At 44.2% G+C, this 18,517-nt stretch overlaps 2 long non-coding RNA genes across 4 annotated transcripts; both read right to left on the bottom strand.

Annotated features, from left to right (window-relative positions):
- Positions 1-949: 949 nt before the first annotated feature.
- On the bottom strand, positions 950-17,217 carry LOC103478688 (uncharacterized). Of its 3 annotated transcripts, none has more exons than XR_014091414.1 (5): positions 16,607-17,217; positions 11,625-11,736; positions 10,445-11,486; positions 1,602-1,653; positions 950-1,497 (listed from the first exon to the last, which is right to left on the bottom strand). It is a non-coding gene; the product is annotated as an uncharacterized LOC103478688 (long non-coding RNA). The 3 variants fall into 3 exon arrangements; XR_014091413.1 differs by lacking the exons at positions 11,625-11,736; positions 16,607-17,217 and adding an exon at positions 12,397-12,506 and having other exon boundaries at positions 10,445-10,575; positions 10,986-11,486; XR_014091412.1 differs by lacking the exons at positions 11,625-11,736; positions 16,607-17,217 and adding an exon at positions 12,397-12,506.
- LOC145555297 (uncharacterized) lies at positions 11,832-12,372 on the bottom strand. The gene is made up of 3 exons (XR_014091415.1): positions 12,265-12,372; positions 12,052-12,161; positions 11,832-11,957 (listed from the first exon to the last, which is right to left on the bottom strand). It is a non-coding gene; the product is annotated as an uncharacterized LOC145555297 (long non-coding RNA).
- Positions 17,218-18,517: the final 1,300 nt, after the last annotated feature.

The following is an 18,517-nucleotide window of genomic DNA, read 5'->3' as shown; positions in this document are numbered from 1 at the left end:
TCTAAAGTTGCTAGGTAACAGAACGACGTTTTGTACCGCAAAGTAAAAAGAATGTAAATATTATATATCAGAGAAGCAGTAGTTTGGATGACGCTATAATGACCATAAATGTATTAATTTATTCATAAATAAAGTCACATGAACAATACAGTAGATGAACAGAATGGGGTTGTGGTTATAATCAATGTCGGAAGAGTTCACAGCCCCTCCTTGAAGCATACAAGGCAGCCATATTAACTTGCTACATTAGCGGTAGCATCTCCTGGAAAATTACATCTTTTACCAAGACCGCTTGTCTCAGTCTCACCTAAGACAACATACAAACAACCCGCAAAGTCGCCACCCATCAGTTATCTTTAAAGATTCTAGACTTGGCGCAAGTGGTAATCCTTTTTGAAATAAAACACGGGAAAATTGGATGTGGGACAGCCAAGAGGGGAGGGGGCCTAGGAGGTAGCGAGAACTAATTTGCCAGCATTACATGGCGTAAGATTAACAATGGGCCAAATCCGTGTTTTAAATCAAGCTTTAACATCATGTATCAAAGTTCATACGCAAAATAAAATATACTACAGAAATATGAAAGCACAGACTCCCTATTGGGGTTGAGTTTGCGTTCGCCTCCATGGTCTCTGGCCTCGGTGATGCTGATATTTCTTCAATATTACGCTTAGGTCATGTGATTGGCTGGGTGTTGAAATCTGACAACGATTGCTAATGTCTGTGACCTGAAGTAACCTTGCCATTTTTGTACAGCGAATTTTTAGACACTGAATTTGAGACAGCGAATTTGAGCAAGTTGAATTTTTAGGACACTGAAAATATTGCAGTTGAATTTTTTTAACAAATGAAAATTGCAAACATGTACAAATGACAGATTTTTTTTTTAGGTCAAAATTATATTCTGAATTAATTTTGAAATTAAAAAAGTAAGCACAAATATACAACATTCAAGTTTCAGATGCATTTTTTATTCAAATTCTGATGGCACATTTACTTCCATAGAAAACTAGACCCAATGGTTTATATATGAACAAAAGCAATTTTTGTTTCAGTACTTTCGAGGAGAAATGAATATGAATGAAAAATGAATATTCTTAGCTCTTCTGAACCTCCTTGAAAAATTTTAAAGTGTGGATTGTGTGAAAGAACAGACTGCTTCACAATTTAAAAGCACATCTTTTATTCTTTCTTCCCTTATGGAAGTAAAAGTATTTTTTGTTGTTGTTTTTTTTAAAGAGTACAAGTGAATCAAGTAATCACTCAGTCAACTTTGCTTCTGCAAAGTTTTAACCATGTCCCCCATCAGGCCAAGGAAGGCAGTATAGAATTGTGAAGTCTGTCTCAGCTCCTCTCTACGGAGGTCAGCCATCGTGTTTGCTTCCCCCTGTAGGAATTCCATCCAGGTCTGGTGGTGTCGCTCACGTTGCTGCCGGTTCTCTGCCTCCTCATTTACATCTGCCAGGTCCTCCATTCTTCTCTTCCCTGGCAGAAGAGCTAAAATAGAAGTTTAAGCACAAGTACAGTGATTTTGTTAATATACATTATGCTAAAATTTCACATTAAAAGCTACATATATACAGATGCATTTGTAAGCCTACCAGTCAAAATTCTTTCAACAGGACGTGGTATTTTGATGAAAAACCATGGTTTCTGGTGATTAAAACATAAAGACAATAGATTTAGCTGGAAACCACAGATCAGCCTAGTAAAATCTAAAATAGTCAAAAGTGTTGCTGTTCTAAGAGGAATTAGTTCTGTCCTTGACTACATGTTTTATTCTATACAACACTCTCATTGTACCATATTTAACATTGTGCGGAAATTTGGAGGAATACATAACAAATTTACAGCCGTGGTCAAACCACCGTCACTGCTTTCGATCCAAACCCCTCTTGCCATTGTGATCCTTCACATTTTTATAATCGCTTTTCATTTTTTTAAATTTCTCCCAGCATCGTCAGGACGTCCGCCTGTATCCAGCGCCAGCCATTCTTTCTGAAACTTCTATAAACACTTTCTCATTGCGTGTTGTTCCATCGAGGTGGCACTGAATGCTGCAGTCCCCAATAATCGCCAGAAAAGTTTGGACTTCGTCGTTGCTCCAGGGGGAAAAATTCTGCGAGGACTCCATGGCTTCTTCTGGTTCTGTTATGTCGTCGTCGTCTTCTTCTTCTTTTGTTTTTTATTGGCGGCTGGCATCCAACTTAAGGTGCATTTACCGCCACCTACCAGACTGGAGTGTGGTCATCAGAGATCTCAGAGGGAATTTTTTATTTTTTTTGTTCTGTTATGTCCGTGTTTATTTCCGTGTTTTCTTCTCTCTTCTGACCCCACCCGCGGCCAATCAGTGAATAGCAGCCAAGCTTGTGTAACATAGTTAATATTGTATTGAATTCCACTTGTCATTACTTCCAAGTTTGGGTTCATGTGTAATGGGTGAAACAGCACCCCCTCTTGGTGGTTGGCAGGATTAAATATAGTGAACATAGACATCTCGTTGCCAGTTCATGAGAGATGGGCGCGAGGTAGGTTCACTGAGTCTAACGCTCCAGTAAAATGTTATGTTAGTTTGTTGCTAACATGAAATGCTGTTCCTCGTAAGGTGCTGAACCCGCTGTGATGAACCTAATTCCTGATCAGTCCATATTCTGTTTCACACAGGTACATATTTTTTTTATTTCTTTGTATTTCTGTCCTATATTAATGTATTAAATACGGCTGTTGGCCAGTTCATGAGAGATGGGCGCGAGGTGCTGAACCCGCTGTGATGAACCTAATTCCTGATCAGTCCATATTCTGTTTCACACAGAGATAAACGACGTTTAATCTCATCCTGTCTCCTGGCCCTTATTTAACACAACGTAGAACTGATTCGAACTGATCGATCACGATTACCGAGGTTACATTGGTGCCGTGACCCGTTCTCCAACTACGCCAGTGCGGGTGGGTGCGTCTACGTCCTGGAACGCGGGCTGCGACTACTTCCCGGCGCCTCAGCAGATCGGTCCGGTTGTCAGACACTGTGCTGATAACACTCCGTGTGGACTCTTTGCCGCTTCGGTGGTGTAGCGGTGGTCATTTGGTTCTTTTTTTAAAATATTATTTTACCCGTTTTGTGTCGTTGTGCGGAGCTAATGTGTGGCTGCGCTGTAGTTATTACCGGAGGTTTTTTTTTTCTTTGCTCTGTCTGTGAGGGAGGGGCACTTTGAGACGAAATTAGTTTGAACATTTTTACAGCTTTTTCACTCGGGTTTTACTAATTGATTTGTTGAAGGTGCACTTTGCCCCTGTGTTTAATTTATAAGTGCTTAAGATTTTTATTTATTTTTTACTTTTGATCAGTAAGTGCTGAGTTATAGCAAGCAACAATGCTTTTGGTAGGGGAAGGGGGTTAGGAGTATTTACTCCTATGCCTTCAGTTGCTAGAGGTAGGGGTTTGTTTTTGAATACCCCAGAAGCATCCACACCAAAACCAAACTTTGTTCATTTGGGTGAGAGAGTTAACAACACTGTTGATGCTCCACAATGTGATGTTGATAGCAGACTTTTGAATGACATAGCTTCACAAATTGGAGTTTCTATAGGTGAAAGTATTGCAGCTTGCATTGAGACCCGTTTGAGTAATACAGTGGGTCCAGGAATGGTTGGAGCTACAGCTAACGAGTCTGCCATGTTAAATGTCATTGTTCGCCCTGATGTGAAAGAACCAGTGAGTTTTAAAGGGGATCATGACACATGTTCAGTCCAAGAGTGGGAGGTTATGATGTCATCTTATATAAGAAAGAAAGGCATTCCTGTAGCTGAACAGGCTGATGAGGTGATGTCTAAGCTGGTGGGGAGGGCACATGAAGTGGTTAAAGTTGGCATACGCAGTAAGCCTGTTTTAAATCTGACTACAGGACCTGAGCCCATTTTTGAGATACTGAAGCAGCACTTCAGTGATACCATGTCCTCTAGTTTGCCCTTAGCGGACTTTTATGCTACTGTGCCCCACCCCGACGAACATCCCTTTGACTATTGGCTGAGACTCAACAAAGCTTTGGATGTGACAGAGGACTCTTTAAAGAGACAAAATAAGGCTTTTGACTCTCTGTCCTGTGATCTAGCTGCCATGTTTATCCGGAACTGCCCTGATCCTGTACTGTCGCTCATATTCAAATGTAGGCAGCTGAAAGACTGGACGGTGGCTGACATTCATGAGAAGCTTGTAGAACACAGCAGAAATCGCAAGCGACTAAACAAACACAATATTTCAAGTTTCCTGTATTCCCAGCACCAGGAACTCACCTCCTCTGTGCAAAGTGCGACACCCAGTACTGAAGTACTACCGCCAGCTGCTGTTGCACCGCCTATTGGAAAGTCAGCTGAGAGCTCGCCAGACCGTCTGGACCGGGTCATCACTCTACTCGAACGTGTTCTGGAGCAGCAGTCACAACAGCATAAGTTTCAAAGTGGGTTCAGTGGACACACCCAAAGGAACCAGCTGACAAAAGTAAAGCCTGTTGTACCTTGTGCTGTGTGCAGCGATGGTGGACACACTACCCAGTACCACTGCAGATCCAACCATTTGTGTTTTGGTTGTTTTGCACCTGACCACATCCGAGCAGAGTGTCCAGGGGCTGTGGTGAGGAAGCCTAGGAGCGATAAGCAGGTGGTGCCGTCTCAGGAAAACTGACTGGCCTACATGTGGTGGGGGCAAGTGTTGGGCCTAAAAGTGATCCCCCTGTTCCAAATGTTGAAGATGACATGGAGTCTATATGTCAAAGTGCATATGAAGTGAGAGAAATGGGATATACACCAATATTCCAAAAATTTCAGAGACTCAAACAGCATGAGAACTTGTTTTATGAAGATGTGACACTGGGAGGAGTGGTTACAGTTAGAGCCTTGCTGGATAGCGGGTCGATGGCGTGCACACTAAGCTCTAAAGTAATACCTCAGCTGTTACATCGGGATGTTTTAAGGAGCCCCACCCTTGAGCCGACAGCCACTGTGTTGGTTGGGTGTGGGGGGTCCAGGACCTTACCTTCTGGCATGTGTGATCTGGAGATGGGTCTTTATGACTGCAAAGTGATTGTCACGACATTGATTGTTGAGAACCAAAATGAAGAACTGATTGTTGGCAGTAACCTGCTGAGATACATTATTAACAGGTTTAAGCTGAGGCAACATCTCCGGGGCCAGGACCCCACAGCGCTCTGTGGCACTAGTGATGCAGAGCAGAAACTGCTAGGCTTGTTGGCAAGGGTGGAAGATGCCGATGAAGACATCTGTGATGCAGTTGGAACTGTCAAAATCAAGCGAGCCGTTACTCTTGAACCCATGACAGAGCATCTGATCTGGGGCAAGTTGTCACAAGTGAATAATCTGTTGGCTGGATGTGCTGTTGTGGTGGAGCCAACAACAGCAAGATCGAAACCAAGAACAGTCTTAGTGGGGAGGTCAGTGTCAATTCTAAGAGCAGACGGGTGGCTCCCACTAAAGGTCATTAATCCATCAGACAAGCCGGTTACTTTGAGACGCAATACTAAATTGGCTGATGTGTGTACTTGTGAGTCAGTGGAAATGTTTGCTGGTTCCCAATTCGGCGTACATCAACAAATACAAGTGCCGTTGGACAACAGTACAAAACATAGCCTCGTCTCAGAGGACTCCACCTTGCCAGATCATCCTCACCTTGTGACACCTTGCACAGTTGACACCCCTCAGGCAAGGCTAAGAGATCTGGGACTGTCAGATGTGGATATTGAGTCATGTGACGTTTCCCCTGAATATAAGGCTAAACTGGCTGAGCTCATTGTTCAATACCAGTCGATCTTCTCAAGGGACAAGCTGGATTGTGGTAAAGCCACTGGTTTTCTACATCGCATCAGAATCATGGACGAGAAACCATTTCGATTGCCATGTCGGCGTATACCACCAACCCAGTATGAAAAGTTGAGAGAGGCATTGGATGAGATGGAGGAGCGTGACATCATACGAAAGTCTAGCAGTGAGTTTGCATCTCCCTTGGTGATCGTGTGGAAGAAGTCTGGTGATTTACGGATCTGTAATGATTTCCGATGGATCAATGCACGCACTGTCAAGGATGCACACCCTTGACAGTGCGTCAAGGGTGTGACGCACTGTCACACCCTTGACGCATCCAGTGTCAAGGATGGGAGCATCCAGCCGATGCTCTAGCAGCCTTGGGGGGCAATGCCTTTTTCTCAACCATGGACTTGACCTCTGGCTATTACAATGTCGAAGTGCATGAGGCTGACCGAAAATACACTGCCTTTTCATCACCATTTGGATTGTATGAGTATAATCGGATGCCTCAGGGACTGTGTAATAGTCCAGCGACATTCATGAGAATGATGCTAAACATCTTCGGAGACCAGAACTTCATGAACTTGTTGTGCTATCTGGATGATGTCTTGGTGTTTGCTCCAACAGAAGACCTAGCGCTCGAGCGTCTACACATGGTCTTCCAGAGACTCCAGAACCATAATCTCAAGCTCGCCCCAAAGAAATGTCATTTTCTGAGGAGGTCAGTGAAGTTCCTCGGTCATGTCATCAGCATAGATGGGATCCAGTCTGACCCTGATAAAGTGACTGCCATCACCACTATTACTGAGTCAGACCTTATGGAGGTTGGCACGAATATTCCCTCACAGAGAAAGATCCGTTCCTTCCTTGGCATGGTAGTCTACTACCAGCAATTTATTGAGGGGTGTTCGGCGATGGCCAAACCGTTGTTTCGGCTAATCTTATGCTCCAAAGGTCCGCGTGGAGGAGGGAGAAAACGTCGCCAAATCCGCAAACAGATCCGTGCTGAGGATTGGACTGAAGATTGTTGGCAGGCTTTCCATCAACTGAAGCAGGGTTTGCTAGATTGTGTGGTGCTGGCTCACCCATACTTCAGTGAGCCCTTCCTCCTGTCTGTGGATGCTTCTACCGACGGACTTGGAGAAGTCCTGTCACAAGTACCTGCTGGTGGTTCAACAGCCAGACCCATTGCTTTTGCAAGTAAATCGCTGAGTTATTCCCAATCTAAATATCCCGCACACCGACTGGAATTCTTCGCCTTAAAATGGGCGGTGTGTGACAAGTTCCATCACTGGTTGAGAGGTCACCAATTCACCGTGTGGACAGATAATAATCCGCTAACCTACATCCTGTCCAAGGCTCGGCTGGACGCGTGTGAGCAGAGGTGGATCGCTAAGTTGGCGCCATTCCAGTTCGACATCAAGTACATTCCTGGATCAAAGAACGTGGTGGCTGACACCCTTAGCAGAGAGCCCTTCGTGAAGTCTAGTACATCTCACCGTTTGACGAGAGTACCTTATGACGACCTACTGGCAGAGGCTGCAGCGGTTGGTGCTAATGGGGTCCAGGAGGTGTTTCGCTGGTCAGCTAACCCACCTGAAGTATCTGAGTGCAACCAACAGATATCTCAGGGTGTGGCAGTTGTGGAGACCAGAGCAATGTCATCACTGGAGGTTGCTGCTGTACTCCAGGGATGCAGTGAAAGTGATCCTGTGGTGTGCCCACATGCCCTTCTCCTGCCACAGTTCTCGCAGACTGTTCTAACAACACCACAGGTCAACTCTGAAGTGCTCTTGCTTGAAGTGTTGCAGGAAATGCAGAGAACTGACACGGTTCTAAGTAGAGTGATTTTCTTTGTGGAGAGAAAGCGGAGACCTTCCAGGAGGGAACGTGTCAAGGAGTCGTCAGAAATCCTCAAGCTTTTGAAAGGCTGGAAAAAGCTTGTGTTGAGAGATGGAGTTCTGTACCGGGTAGCTAAAAACCCTGTCACAAAGAAAAAGTCTTACCTTTTTGTTGTCCCCCGCTTACTGCGCCAGAAGGTGTTACAAGGTATTCATGATGAGGCTGGTCACCAGGGTCAGCAGCGGACTCTGTACCTGACGAGACAGAGGTTTTATTGGATTGGCCTAGTGCATGATGTTACTGAGTATGTACAACACTGCAGACGGTGTGTTGTCAGCAAGTCACCAGAGCCGGAAGCCAGAGCTCCTTTGCAAAACATAAGGACCTCTGAACCTCTTGAACTTGTCAGTATTGATTTCTGGACTGCTGAGGACTCTTCAAATCGTTCACTGGATGTGCTAGTAGCTACTGACCACTTCACAAAGATGGCACACGCCTTTTTGTGTCCCAATCAGTCAGCTAAAGCAGTCGCACACCAGCTATGGAACAACTACTTCTGCATCTATGGGTTTCCCAAGCGGCTGCATTCCAATCAGGGGGCCAGTTTTGAGAGTTCGCTTATTGCAGAGTTACTGAATGTGGCAGGCGTGCAAAAGTCCCACACTACGCCTTATCACCCTATGGGGAATGGCTCGTGTGAGAGAATGAACCGGACTCTAGGCAACATGATTCGAGCACTGCCACCAAGAGCTAAACATTGTTGGCCTGAGGCCCTGAAGTCTCTAACGTTTGCCTACAATTGTACAGTGCATGAGACGACAGGATATGCACCTTTCCTGCTCATGTTTGGGAGGGTGCCACGTCTTCCGGTGGACGTCATCTTTGGTTCGGTGCTCAGTGATCCAGACGTGGTGGACTATGATCGCTACATTGAGTCCCTGCGAAAGGACATGAGAGAAGCTATGGACCTCGCCCAGTCGACAGCAGCTAAACAGCTCCAGCGTCACACTGAGCTATACAACCGGAGAGTGTGTGGTGTACCAGTGGAAGTGAACGACAGAGTGGTGCTGGCCAATAAAGGAGAACGTGGAAAAAGGAAGCTTGCTGACCGCTGGGACAGCACAGTGTATGTAGTGGTTGGAAAGAATGATGAAAACCACACTTTTAGGACCAGAATCCCACTACAGGCCAAGTAAAAGTGGTCCACCGCAATCTGATAATGCCAATAAACTTTCTGCCTTTACCTGAGGATGACCTTGATGACCAGGAGGAGGTTGTTCTGTCTCCAGCATCAAGTTCACTTGACCTAAGTGTTGGGAGGTCAGCAATCAGTGATGTTATTTCTGACTCAGCTGAGTTTAGAACAAGAGTGTGGGTATCTGACCTACCTTTGGGAACAGGCATTGAGACAGATGCAGAAGAGGCTGAGCAGGTGGAGGGCACCATGCTGGAGGAAGCCACAGTACCTACTAATGTCCTCTCAGAGGATGGGGTGTTGGCTCTAGCCCAGCCAGTCCTTGATCAGTTACAACCCTCTAATGGAGCTGCTTTGATGGACAGCAGTTCAGCAGACTCTGGTTGCTCTGCAGTCCTGATGGCTTGCCCTGAAACCTTTCCAGCTCCTGCTACTGACATTCTCACTGACGTACCTGCTGTTAGTACTGCGACAGTAGTTGATGTTGCGACTGACCGTAGATCTAGAGCTGGGCGGTTGTTGAGACCAGTGACTAGACTTATTGAAATGATGCACCAAAGAACAGCATTAGTTTGAGTTCTTAATTATAAAACTACAGTTTTATTTGTTTCAACCTTGAGGTTTTGTAACAATATTGATATTTTATGTTTGTTTTGCTATTTGGGAGGTGAGTTTGCAGTTACATGTTAACAGAATATGTATATGGGCATATTTTTTTCCCCTATGTATGTAGATGTGGTCTGGCCAACCTTTTCTCATACTAATCCTCATGGGATAGTCTAAGTGACTGGGTACTTGTAACTGTGAATTTGAATAGTGGTCACTCCATTTTGTGTGTTTGTACCTGTGGTGTTACTATACTTTTCTTTCTTTTTCTTGGTTTTTCTATTGTTGTTTAGTTTTGCTTGTTGTATTGGGGCAAGTGGAATTCGGCAGGAGGGAGTGTAACATAGTTAATATTGTATTGAATTCCACTTGTCATTACTTCCAAGTTTGGGTTCATGTGTACCAAAAAAGCAGCGCCAGCCCCATTGAAAAGGCCGGTGGAAACACAAGGAAAGCGAGCGGAGCCGAGCCGGTGGAAAAGGGGCATTAGAGGTTCCTCAAGGTTCCCCTGTGCCCTGCCCAAGACTCTGCCTTCATGTGCTCTTCCAGTGCCGGCTCCAGATGGGCCCCCAGATCCTCCTAGTGCTCCGCCCGAGTCTCTGACACCAGCCAAAAGCAAGGCTCAGACACCTACACCAGCCACCACCCACTGGTGAGGCCAACACTCTGACACCTGCCAAAAGCGAGGCCCAGACACCTACACCCACCACCACCCACCATCCACTGATGAGGCCAAGACTGACACCAGCCAAAAGCAAGGCCCAGACATCTACACCCACCACCACCCACCGGTGAGGCCAAGGCTGTGACACCAGTCACCAGCCACTGGTGTTGCCCAGACACCGACACCAGCCACTGACGAGGTCCAGGCTCCGACAGCAGCCACCACTTCCCAGGTTCTGACGCCAGCTAGTTGTTGTGAGGACTTAAAACTGAGCTACACTCTTTAAATACTAAATTAATTAGTTAAACAAATACAAAACTTACATGAAAGATGGCCTCCTCCTCATGTCAACTACCCCATGCACTCTGAAATTGTATAGGCATGTGTAGTCCAGTTGACCCCAGTTGTTTTTCACCTTTAGACTGATGTGCCTGAAGGAGTCAATTTTTTCTTCCTGTTAGGTAAGAAAGATGCAAATTAGGAGGGTTAGATTGATAATCCATAGCTACAGATAGACAAGACCATGGAAACAAAGGAGATCTGCTTAAAGTGCATGAAAGCCCAGTTTAACTGTCCTTGCTGTAAATATATTTTGCATAGATTTTTCAAGATACCATTGAATTAAACTAATATCTAGTAAGACTGGAGGTTTATTTTGATTTGTTTCTTATCGTGATACAACAAAACTAACTATTTTGTGATAACAGATTGATAGATTTTGTTGTAAGACATAAAAGTTGGTGTGAAGAACCTAATGGTTGTATGTTAGGAACAATTACCAATATTTATAACAGGGTCAGTCACTCTTGGCTTCTGTAAGAACTGTTGTATTTGATTAATAAAATATTATTTCGACATATTTACAGGAAGTTTGAAGGTCTGTAAGCTGTCGCCATCTTCGTCATATTGAAAAGTTCCCAAAAAACTCTCTTGATCGTCTGAATGCTTCTTTCCGAGACAAAATTAGATAGAAATCCAGTTCATTATCTTGTTCTTTCTATACATGTGAAATTTAGTTGGTGTATCTTAAAACATATCACACCCTGAGATAAGCAGAAAATTCATTTGTGCACACAGAAAGTTTGGATGTGATCAAGTCATACTAAATCATTGCAAACACATTTTAAAGCCCCTTCTTCCACACTATAGGTGGACACATATATAAGATACATGTGATGTTGCTTGACTTACATAGACAGAAAATTCCTTCGGAGCACTGGAGATTGTGAAAGTCGGGGATATGCTCTTAGGAATATGACCCACGGACACGTGAGTAACGGTGATTTTGTGGGACAGTTTGATGGATAAGCGTCCTGGGAAGCCTGCAAAGGCCCAACATTGTCCAGGAATCAGATTATTTCTTCCCTGAAGACAGAGTACAAAACAAAGTTTAGGTGGGGTACCAAGACTAATTAGAAAAGAAAATCATAAAGCCTAATATTTTATCAAACAGAAATACCACTTTGCATAATATTCATTTAATGTTCTGAGTGTTATTCAAACCTGAATGGCTATGCTTGGGCCTTTGGGTTGCTTTTGAAAATACATCCCAAACAATCTACATGTTCTGTTGTTGTGAAATGTTGCTGAAGTCAAATGGAGCACAAGTTTGCATCTGCACAAAAAAACAGAAATATTGAGTCAAGAAACCTTAATATTGAAAATTTGCAATATGGTTTATGATCTTATTTCTAATAGCTCACCTTGAGACCCCAGAGCAAAATTTGCCCAAAGATCTGCTGGTGGCAGAAGGTAGTCGGATTTCTTTTTCATCTCCATCTCCTGCACATCTTCGTGGAAAGGCTCTGGAATCTTTTCTGGATCCTTATCTAGAGACTGAAAGTTTGTCACAACATTGAAATTAACAGCTTGTTCTTAAGTTTGTTCAGGATATTTAAATCAGAGTTAATATTAGGAAGAGAAAACCTACCATGTCCACTGTAGCTGCAGTGTCCACTGTAGCTGTAGTGTCCTCTGTAGTTAGAGTAACAAATGACTCTGAAGATCGCAAGTGCCGAGCAGAAAATAGGCAGCTACATCCTGATGAACATGAGTAGGAGATGACAGTCAGTGACATAGCATAAAAAATACAGACTTTCTACAACACTTTCAAATTGCTTGTTTGTGGAAGGAGAGTATTTACCAAAAAGGAGCAAGATGAAAAAGATGATCCCACGACGTTGCATCAGAGTGACAATCTCAAACAGAGAGACATTATCAAACAGAAATACCACTCTGCATAATATTCATTTAATGTTCTGAGTGTTATTCAAACCTGAATGGCTATGCTTGGGCCTATGGGTTGCTTTTGAAAATATATCCCAAACAATCTACATGTTCTGTTGTTGTGAAATGTTGCTGAAGTCAAATGGAGCACAAGTTTTGCACCTGCATATATATATATATATATATATATATATATATATATATATATATATATATATATATATATATATATATATATATATATATATAAACAGGGCAATCCATTTTAATGCTCAATATTACCCATCAGATACCGTTCCCCATGTTTTACAGTGGGGGAACGGTATCTGATGACCATATTTCGCCCATAAGATACCGTTCCCCCACTGTAAAACAAGGGGAACGGTATCTGATGGGTGATTTTAACATAAGGGGAACTGTATCTGATGGGTGAAATATGGCCATCAGATACCGTTCCCCCACTGTAAAACAAGGGGAACGGTATCTGATGGGTGATTTTAACATGGGGGAAACGGTATCTGATGGGTGAAATATGGCCATCAGATATCATTCCCCCACTTTAAAACAAGGGGAACGGTATCTGATGGGTGAAATATGGCCATCAGATACCGTTCCCCCACTGTAAAACAAGGGGAACGGTATCTGATAGGTAATATCAAGCATTAAAATACATTGCCCTGTTTTTATATACAACTAAACATATATATACATTTATAATAATTATAACATCTATGTGACATATTTGTATTTATCATCACTTATTTATTACTATTATTATTATTGTTGTTTTTATTATTATTAGTTTCCCGCTAAAACGTGAAGAAAGTGACAACTTTGCCAAAACATGTTGTTTGAGCTTTCACGGTGTCCGTAGTTCCCTATGCATGTGCTTTCTCAGTGCTCAGCACAAGCACGCGTATTTTGCCGTGTGGGTGGGGCGGAGCGGCAAGAAGACGCAGCTGGAACAGCTGTGTGAAGCTGACACCCCACCCACATCAAAAAAATCCAGCAAATAGTCTGAATGGTTAGTGCTCCGTTTGTGCAGGTTTGTGCCGTTAAAATTTTCGTTTGTGCAGTTTTGGTTTCTGAGATATTAAACATTATTTTTTAGGTCATCTAGAGTTCACCATCCCCCCATATCGCTCCAAAACAAACCAAAGTGGGCTAGTTCGTTAGTGCTCCGTTTGTGCCGTTAAAATTTTCGTTGTGCAGCTTTCGTCTTTGAGATATTAAAAGTTATAATTTTGGCCGATGACGTCACCATCCCCCCATATCGCTCCAAAACAAACCAAAGTGGGCTAATTTGTTAGTGCTCCGTCTGTGCAGGTTTGTGCCGTTAAAATTTTCGTTTGTGCAGTTTTGGTTTCTGAGATATTAAAAGTTATAATTTTGGCCGATGACGTCACCATCCCTCCATATCGCTCCAAAACAAACCAAAGTGGGCTAATTCGTTAGTGCTCCGTTTGTGCAGGTTTGTGCCGTTAAAATTTTCGTTTGTGCAGTTTTGGTTTCTGAGATATTAAAAGTTATAATTTTGGCCGATGACATCACCCTATCATGTTCCAAATCAAACCTAAGTGTGGGCTACTTCTTTTAATTCTTCAGATTTTCAGCTGTTGTACAATGTGTACATTTTGTTTTGAACTTCAATAAAGACTTAGAACAAGAAAAAATGTGTCTCTTTTCAAGAAATGTTTTAAGATAGCAATGTTTTTTCACGAACGTAGTGTTCTCTCCACAATAATTGAATCCTGCTAATAAAGGACATGCAGCCTGACCCTAACGTAATGTGTATAACCTGTTCAACTTTGCTTTGATTTCGGAAGTGGTCTGAAGAATTATATTCACATTGTTGATGTACTGTCTGCTGATTATGCAGCAAACGTGTAAAAAAATTACATGAGCCTATAACGGCCAATTTGCTAGTTGCTTGAGCAAAGTTTTTGCAGAGTAAAAAGGAAATGTGTCATTATTTCAAAGTTCATCCAAGTAATGTACTTAATATTTAGTAAATATATTTTCAATGCAACGACTTTCATTTCATCCAATTTCTTACATTAAATGTGTATGGGCTTCAAGGATTTTGAAAAGCTCCACATGTTTTGCGAACTTTGACATAGTTCTCACACAATTGGGATTGGCTCCACCCACACTGTAGTGAGCCCCCTCCCCCACCACCCCCGATCTTGTTTTGGCGGCAGAGCAAGTGTAATTTCAACCTCTCGTTAATATTCTAGCGGTCTCAAATCGTTTTGAATAAGTCATTTTTGGAATTTTTTCAACCCCGATTTTGATTTTTGAACAAGGTAAGTAAATTAATGCTCAGGTTTCACATAAAATATTGACTCAATGCAGTCCATCCATCCATCTTTGGAATACAAATGTACAAGTGCTTTTCAACTTTTTCCAAACCAGATAATTAATTATATGACTCCATGTGCCAGGTTATAAAATTGTGTAATTCCTTTTACCAGATGATGAAAACTTGTCATTATATTCAACTTTTTGTGGTATAAATGTAATCCATTCTTCAAATGGAACGTTGAGCTGAAAATCTGAACATTGACCAGGAGAAGCAGTGTCTGAGTCAAACTCTGTGTCCACAGGGCTTTCAGGATCACTTCCTTGATTAACTTCCAAGCATGACCAGATGTTGTGTCTGTTCAGCTTTACAAACGTGTACAGACTTTTTGCAGACATTTTATTTCCCAACTGCTGACTTATCTCTGTCCAGACAGCGGCAGCTGGAGTGGCTATATGGCCGTTTTCTAGAATGGCCTCTTTTGAGTTGCAGAGAACTGCGAAAAGAGACTCTCTGTCTACTCCTGGTTGTTTTGGAGCAAAATGGGAGCGGATGACGTCATCGGCCAAAATTATAGCTTTTAATATCTCAAAGACGAAAGCTGCACAAACGAAAATTTTAACGGCACAAACGGAGCACTAACAAACTAGCCCACATTGGTTTGTTTTGGAGCGATATGGGGGGATGGTGACGTCATCGGCCAAAATTATAACTTTTAATATCTCAAAGACGAAAGCTGCACAAACGAAAATTTTAACGGCACAAACCTGCACAAACGGAGCACTAACGAACTAGCCCACTTTGGTTTGTTTTGGAGCGATATGGGGGGATGGTGAACTCTAGATGACCTAAAAAATAATGTTTAATATCTCAGAAACCAAAACTGCACAAACGAAAATTTTAACGGCACAAACCTAAACAAACGGAGCACTAACCATTCAGACTATTTGCTGGATTTTTTGACGTGGGTGGGGTGTCAGCTTCACACAGCTAGGGGGAACCGAATCTGATGGGGAAACGCGGATTGAAGTAACACCGGGATTAATACAGCACACGGAGCTTCACAGAGAAGGGGTTCTTTATTCTCAAAAAGACAATGTTCCCTCTGAGTTGAAACAAAATAAAAAGAATGAGATTCAATATATGGAGAAATAAATGTCCCGTATTTCGAACAGTAGAAAGCCTTAGCTTCGGTGAAATGGCGGGCTAACAATGCGGTTAGCGCTCAGAGTATAACGCAGCGCGGAAATCTAACATCATAAAACGGCTAAACAAACGGCAGTGGCACCTCTAGAAGAGGACTAACAGAAAAAAATGACATTAGCATAATTTCTGTAGCATTGTCCACGGAAGATAATTCAGTTCCAACATTAATTACCGAACACTTGGATTCTTTTCTCATGTGGCTATAGAGTCGTCTTCTCCACCAGGTCTCGGATCAAAAAATGTCCTTCTCTTCCGTTTTACCAGTTAGTGCCACAGTACACCAACAAGATGGTTTTTCTACTTCCGGTAATTTTAGACCTCTCTGTAGCAACAGCACCACATGCTGACACAAACAGGAATTACAACCAGTCGGTGAAATAAAAGCAAAACATGGTTTACAAAATACATTTGACATGTACCCATTTTTTCACCTGGTTACATTCTCCCCTGCTTAATCGTCATCGTCATCAAAATCATAAAGCCTAATATTTTATCAAACAGAAATACCACTTTGCATAATATTCATTTAATGTTCTGAATGTTGTTCAAACCTGAATGGCTATGCTTGGGCCTGTGGGTTGTTGTTGAAAATATATCCCAAACAATCTACATGTTCTGTTGCTGTGAAATGTTGCTGAAGTCAAATGGTGCACAAGTTTTACACCTGCACAAAAAACAGAAATATTGAGTCAAGAAACCTTAGTATTGAAAATCTGCAATCTGGTTTCTGATAGTATTTCTAATAGCTCACCTTGAGACTCCAGAGCAAAGTTTGGCCAAAAATCCGCTGGTGGCAGAAGGTAGCCGAATTTTTTTTTTCATCTCCTTCTTCATCTCCTGCAGATCTTCGTGGAAAGGCTCTGGGATCTTTTCTGGACCCTTATCTAGAGACTGAAAGTTTGCCACAACATTGAAATTAACAGCTTGTTCTTAAGTTTGTTCAGGATATTTAAATCAGAGTTAATATTAGGAAGAGAAAACCTACCATGTCCACTGTAGCTGTAGTGTTGCTCTAAGCTCTGACAGCCCGTATCAAAGGGCCCGGTACCCCATACTCCCGGAGTACCCCCCACATGGCCCCCCGAGGGACACGGTCGAACGCCTTCTCCAAGTCCACAAAACACATGTAGACTGGTTGGGCGAACTCCCATGCACCCTCCAGGACCCCGCTGAGGGTGTAGAGCTGGTCCAGTGTTCCACGACCAGGACGAAAACCACACTGCTCTTCCTGAATCCGAGGTTCGACTATCCGACGGACCCTCCTCTCCAGGACCCCTGAATAGACCTTACCAGGGAGGCTTAAGAGTGTGATCCCCCTGTAATTGGAGCACACCCTCCGGTCCCCCTTTTTAAACAGGGGGACCACCACCCCAGTCTGCCAGTCCAGTGGAACTGCCCCCGAAGTCCATGCGATATTGCAGAGTCGCGTTAGCCAACACAACCCCGCAACATCCAGAGCCTTAAGGAACTCCGGGCGGATCTCATCCACCCCCGGGGCCCTGCCACCGAGGAGCTTTTTGACCACCTCGGCGACCTCGTCCCCAGAGATTGGAGAGCCCAGCCCAGAGTCCCCATGCTCAGCTTCCTCAACAGAAGGCATGTTGGTGGGATTGAGGAGGTCTTCGAAGTATTCCGCCCACCGGCCCACAACGTCCCGAGTTGAGGTCAGCAGCGCACCATCCCCACTATAAACAGTGTTGGTGCTGCACTGCTTCCCCCTCCTGAGACGCCGGATGGTGGACCAGAATCGCCTCGAAGCCGTACGGAAGTCTGTCTCCATGGCCTCTCCAAACTCCTCCCACGCCCGAGTTTTTGCCTCAGCGACAACCCAAGCCGCATGCCGTTTCGCCCGCCGGTACCCATCAGCTGCTTCTGGAGTCCCACAGGCCAAAAAGGCCCGGTAGGACTCCTTCTTCAGCTTGACAGCATCCCTCACCGAAGGTGTCCACCAACGGGTTTGAGGGTTGCCGCCACGACAGGCACCAACAACCTTGCGGCCGCAGCTCCGATAGGCCGCCTCGGCAATGGAGGTACGGAACATGGTCCACTCAGACTCAATGTCCCCTACCTCCCCCGGAACGTGTTCGAAGTTCTGCCGGAGATGAGAGTTGAAGCTCCGTCTCACAGGGGACTCCGCCAGACGTTCCCAGCAGACCCTCACTACACGTTTGGGCCTGCCAGGTCTGACCGGCTTCCTCCCCCACCACCGGAGCCAACTCGTCACCAGGTAGTGGTCAGTGGACAGCTCCGCACCTCTCTTCACCCGAGTGTCCAAGACATATGGCCGCAAATCCGATGACAAAGTCAATCATCGAACTGCGGCCTAGGGCGTCCTGGTGCCAAGTGCACATATGGACGCCCTTATGCCTGAACATGGTGTTCGTGATGGACAATCCGTGACGAGCACAGAAGTCCAACAACAGAACACCGCTTGGGTTCAGATCGGGGGGGCCGTTCCTCCCAACCACGCCTCTCCAGGTCTCACTGTCATTGCCCACGTGAGCGTTGAAGTCTCCCAGTAGAACAAGGGAGTCCCCAGAAGGGGCACTCTCCAGTACCCCCTCTAAGGACTCCAAGAAGGGTGGGTAATCTGAACTGCCGTTCGGCCCGTAAGCACAAACAACAGTCAGAACCCGTCCCCCCACCCGTAGGCGGAGGGAGG

The sequence above is a fragment of the Poecilia reticulata genome, chromosome 16 (genome assembly GCF_904066995.2).
Source record: "Poecilia reticulata chromosome 16, P_reticulata-male-v2, whole genome shotgun sequence".
Lineage (NCBI taxonomy): Eukaryota > Metazoa > Chordata > Actinopteri > Cyprinodontiformes > Poeciliidae > Poecilia > Poecilia reticulata.
The sequence above is the reverse complement of the archived record's forward strand: the minus strand, read 5'-3'. Positions and strand labels throughout refer to the sequence as shown.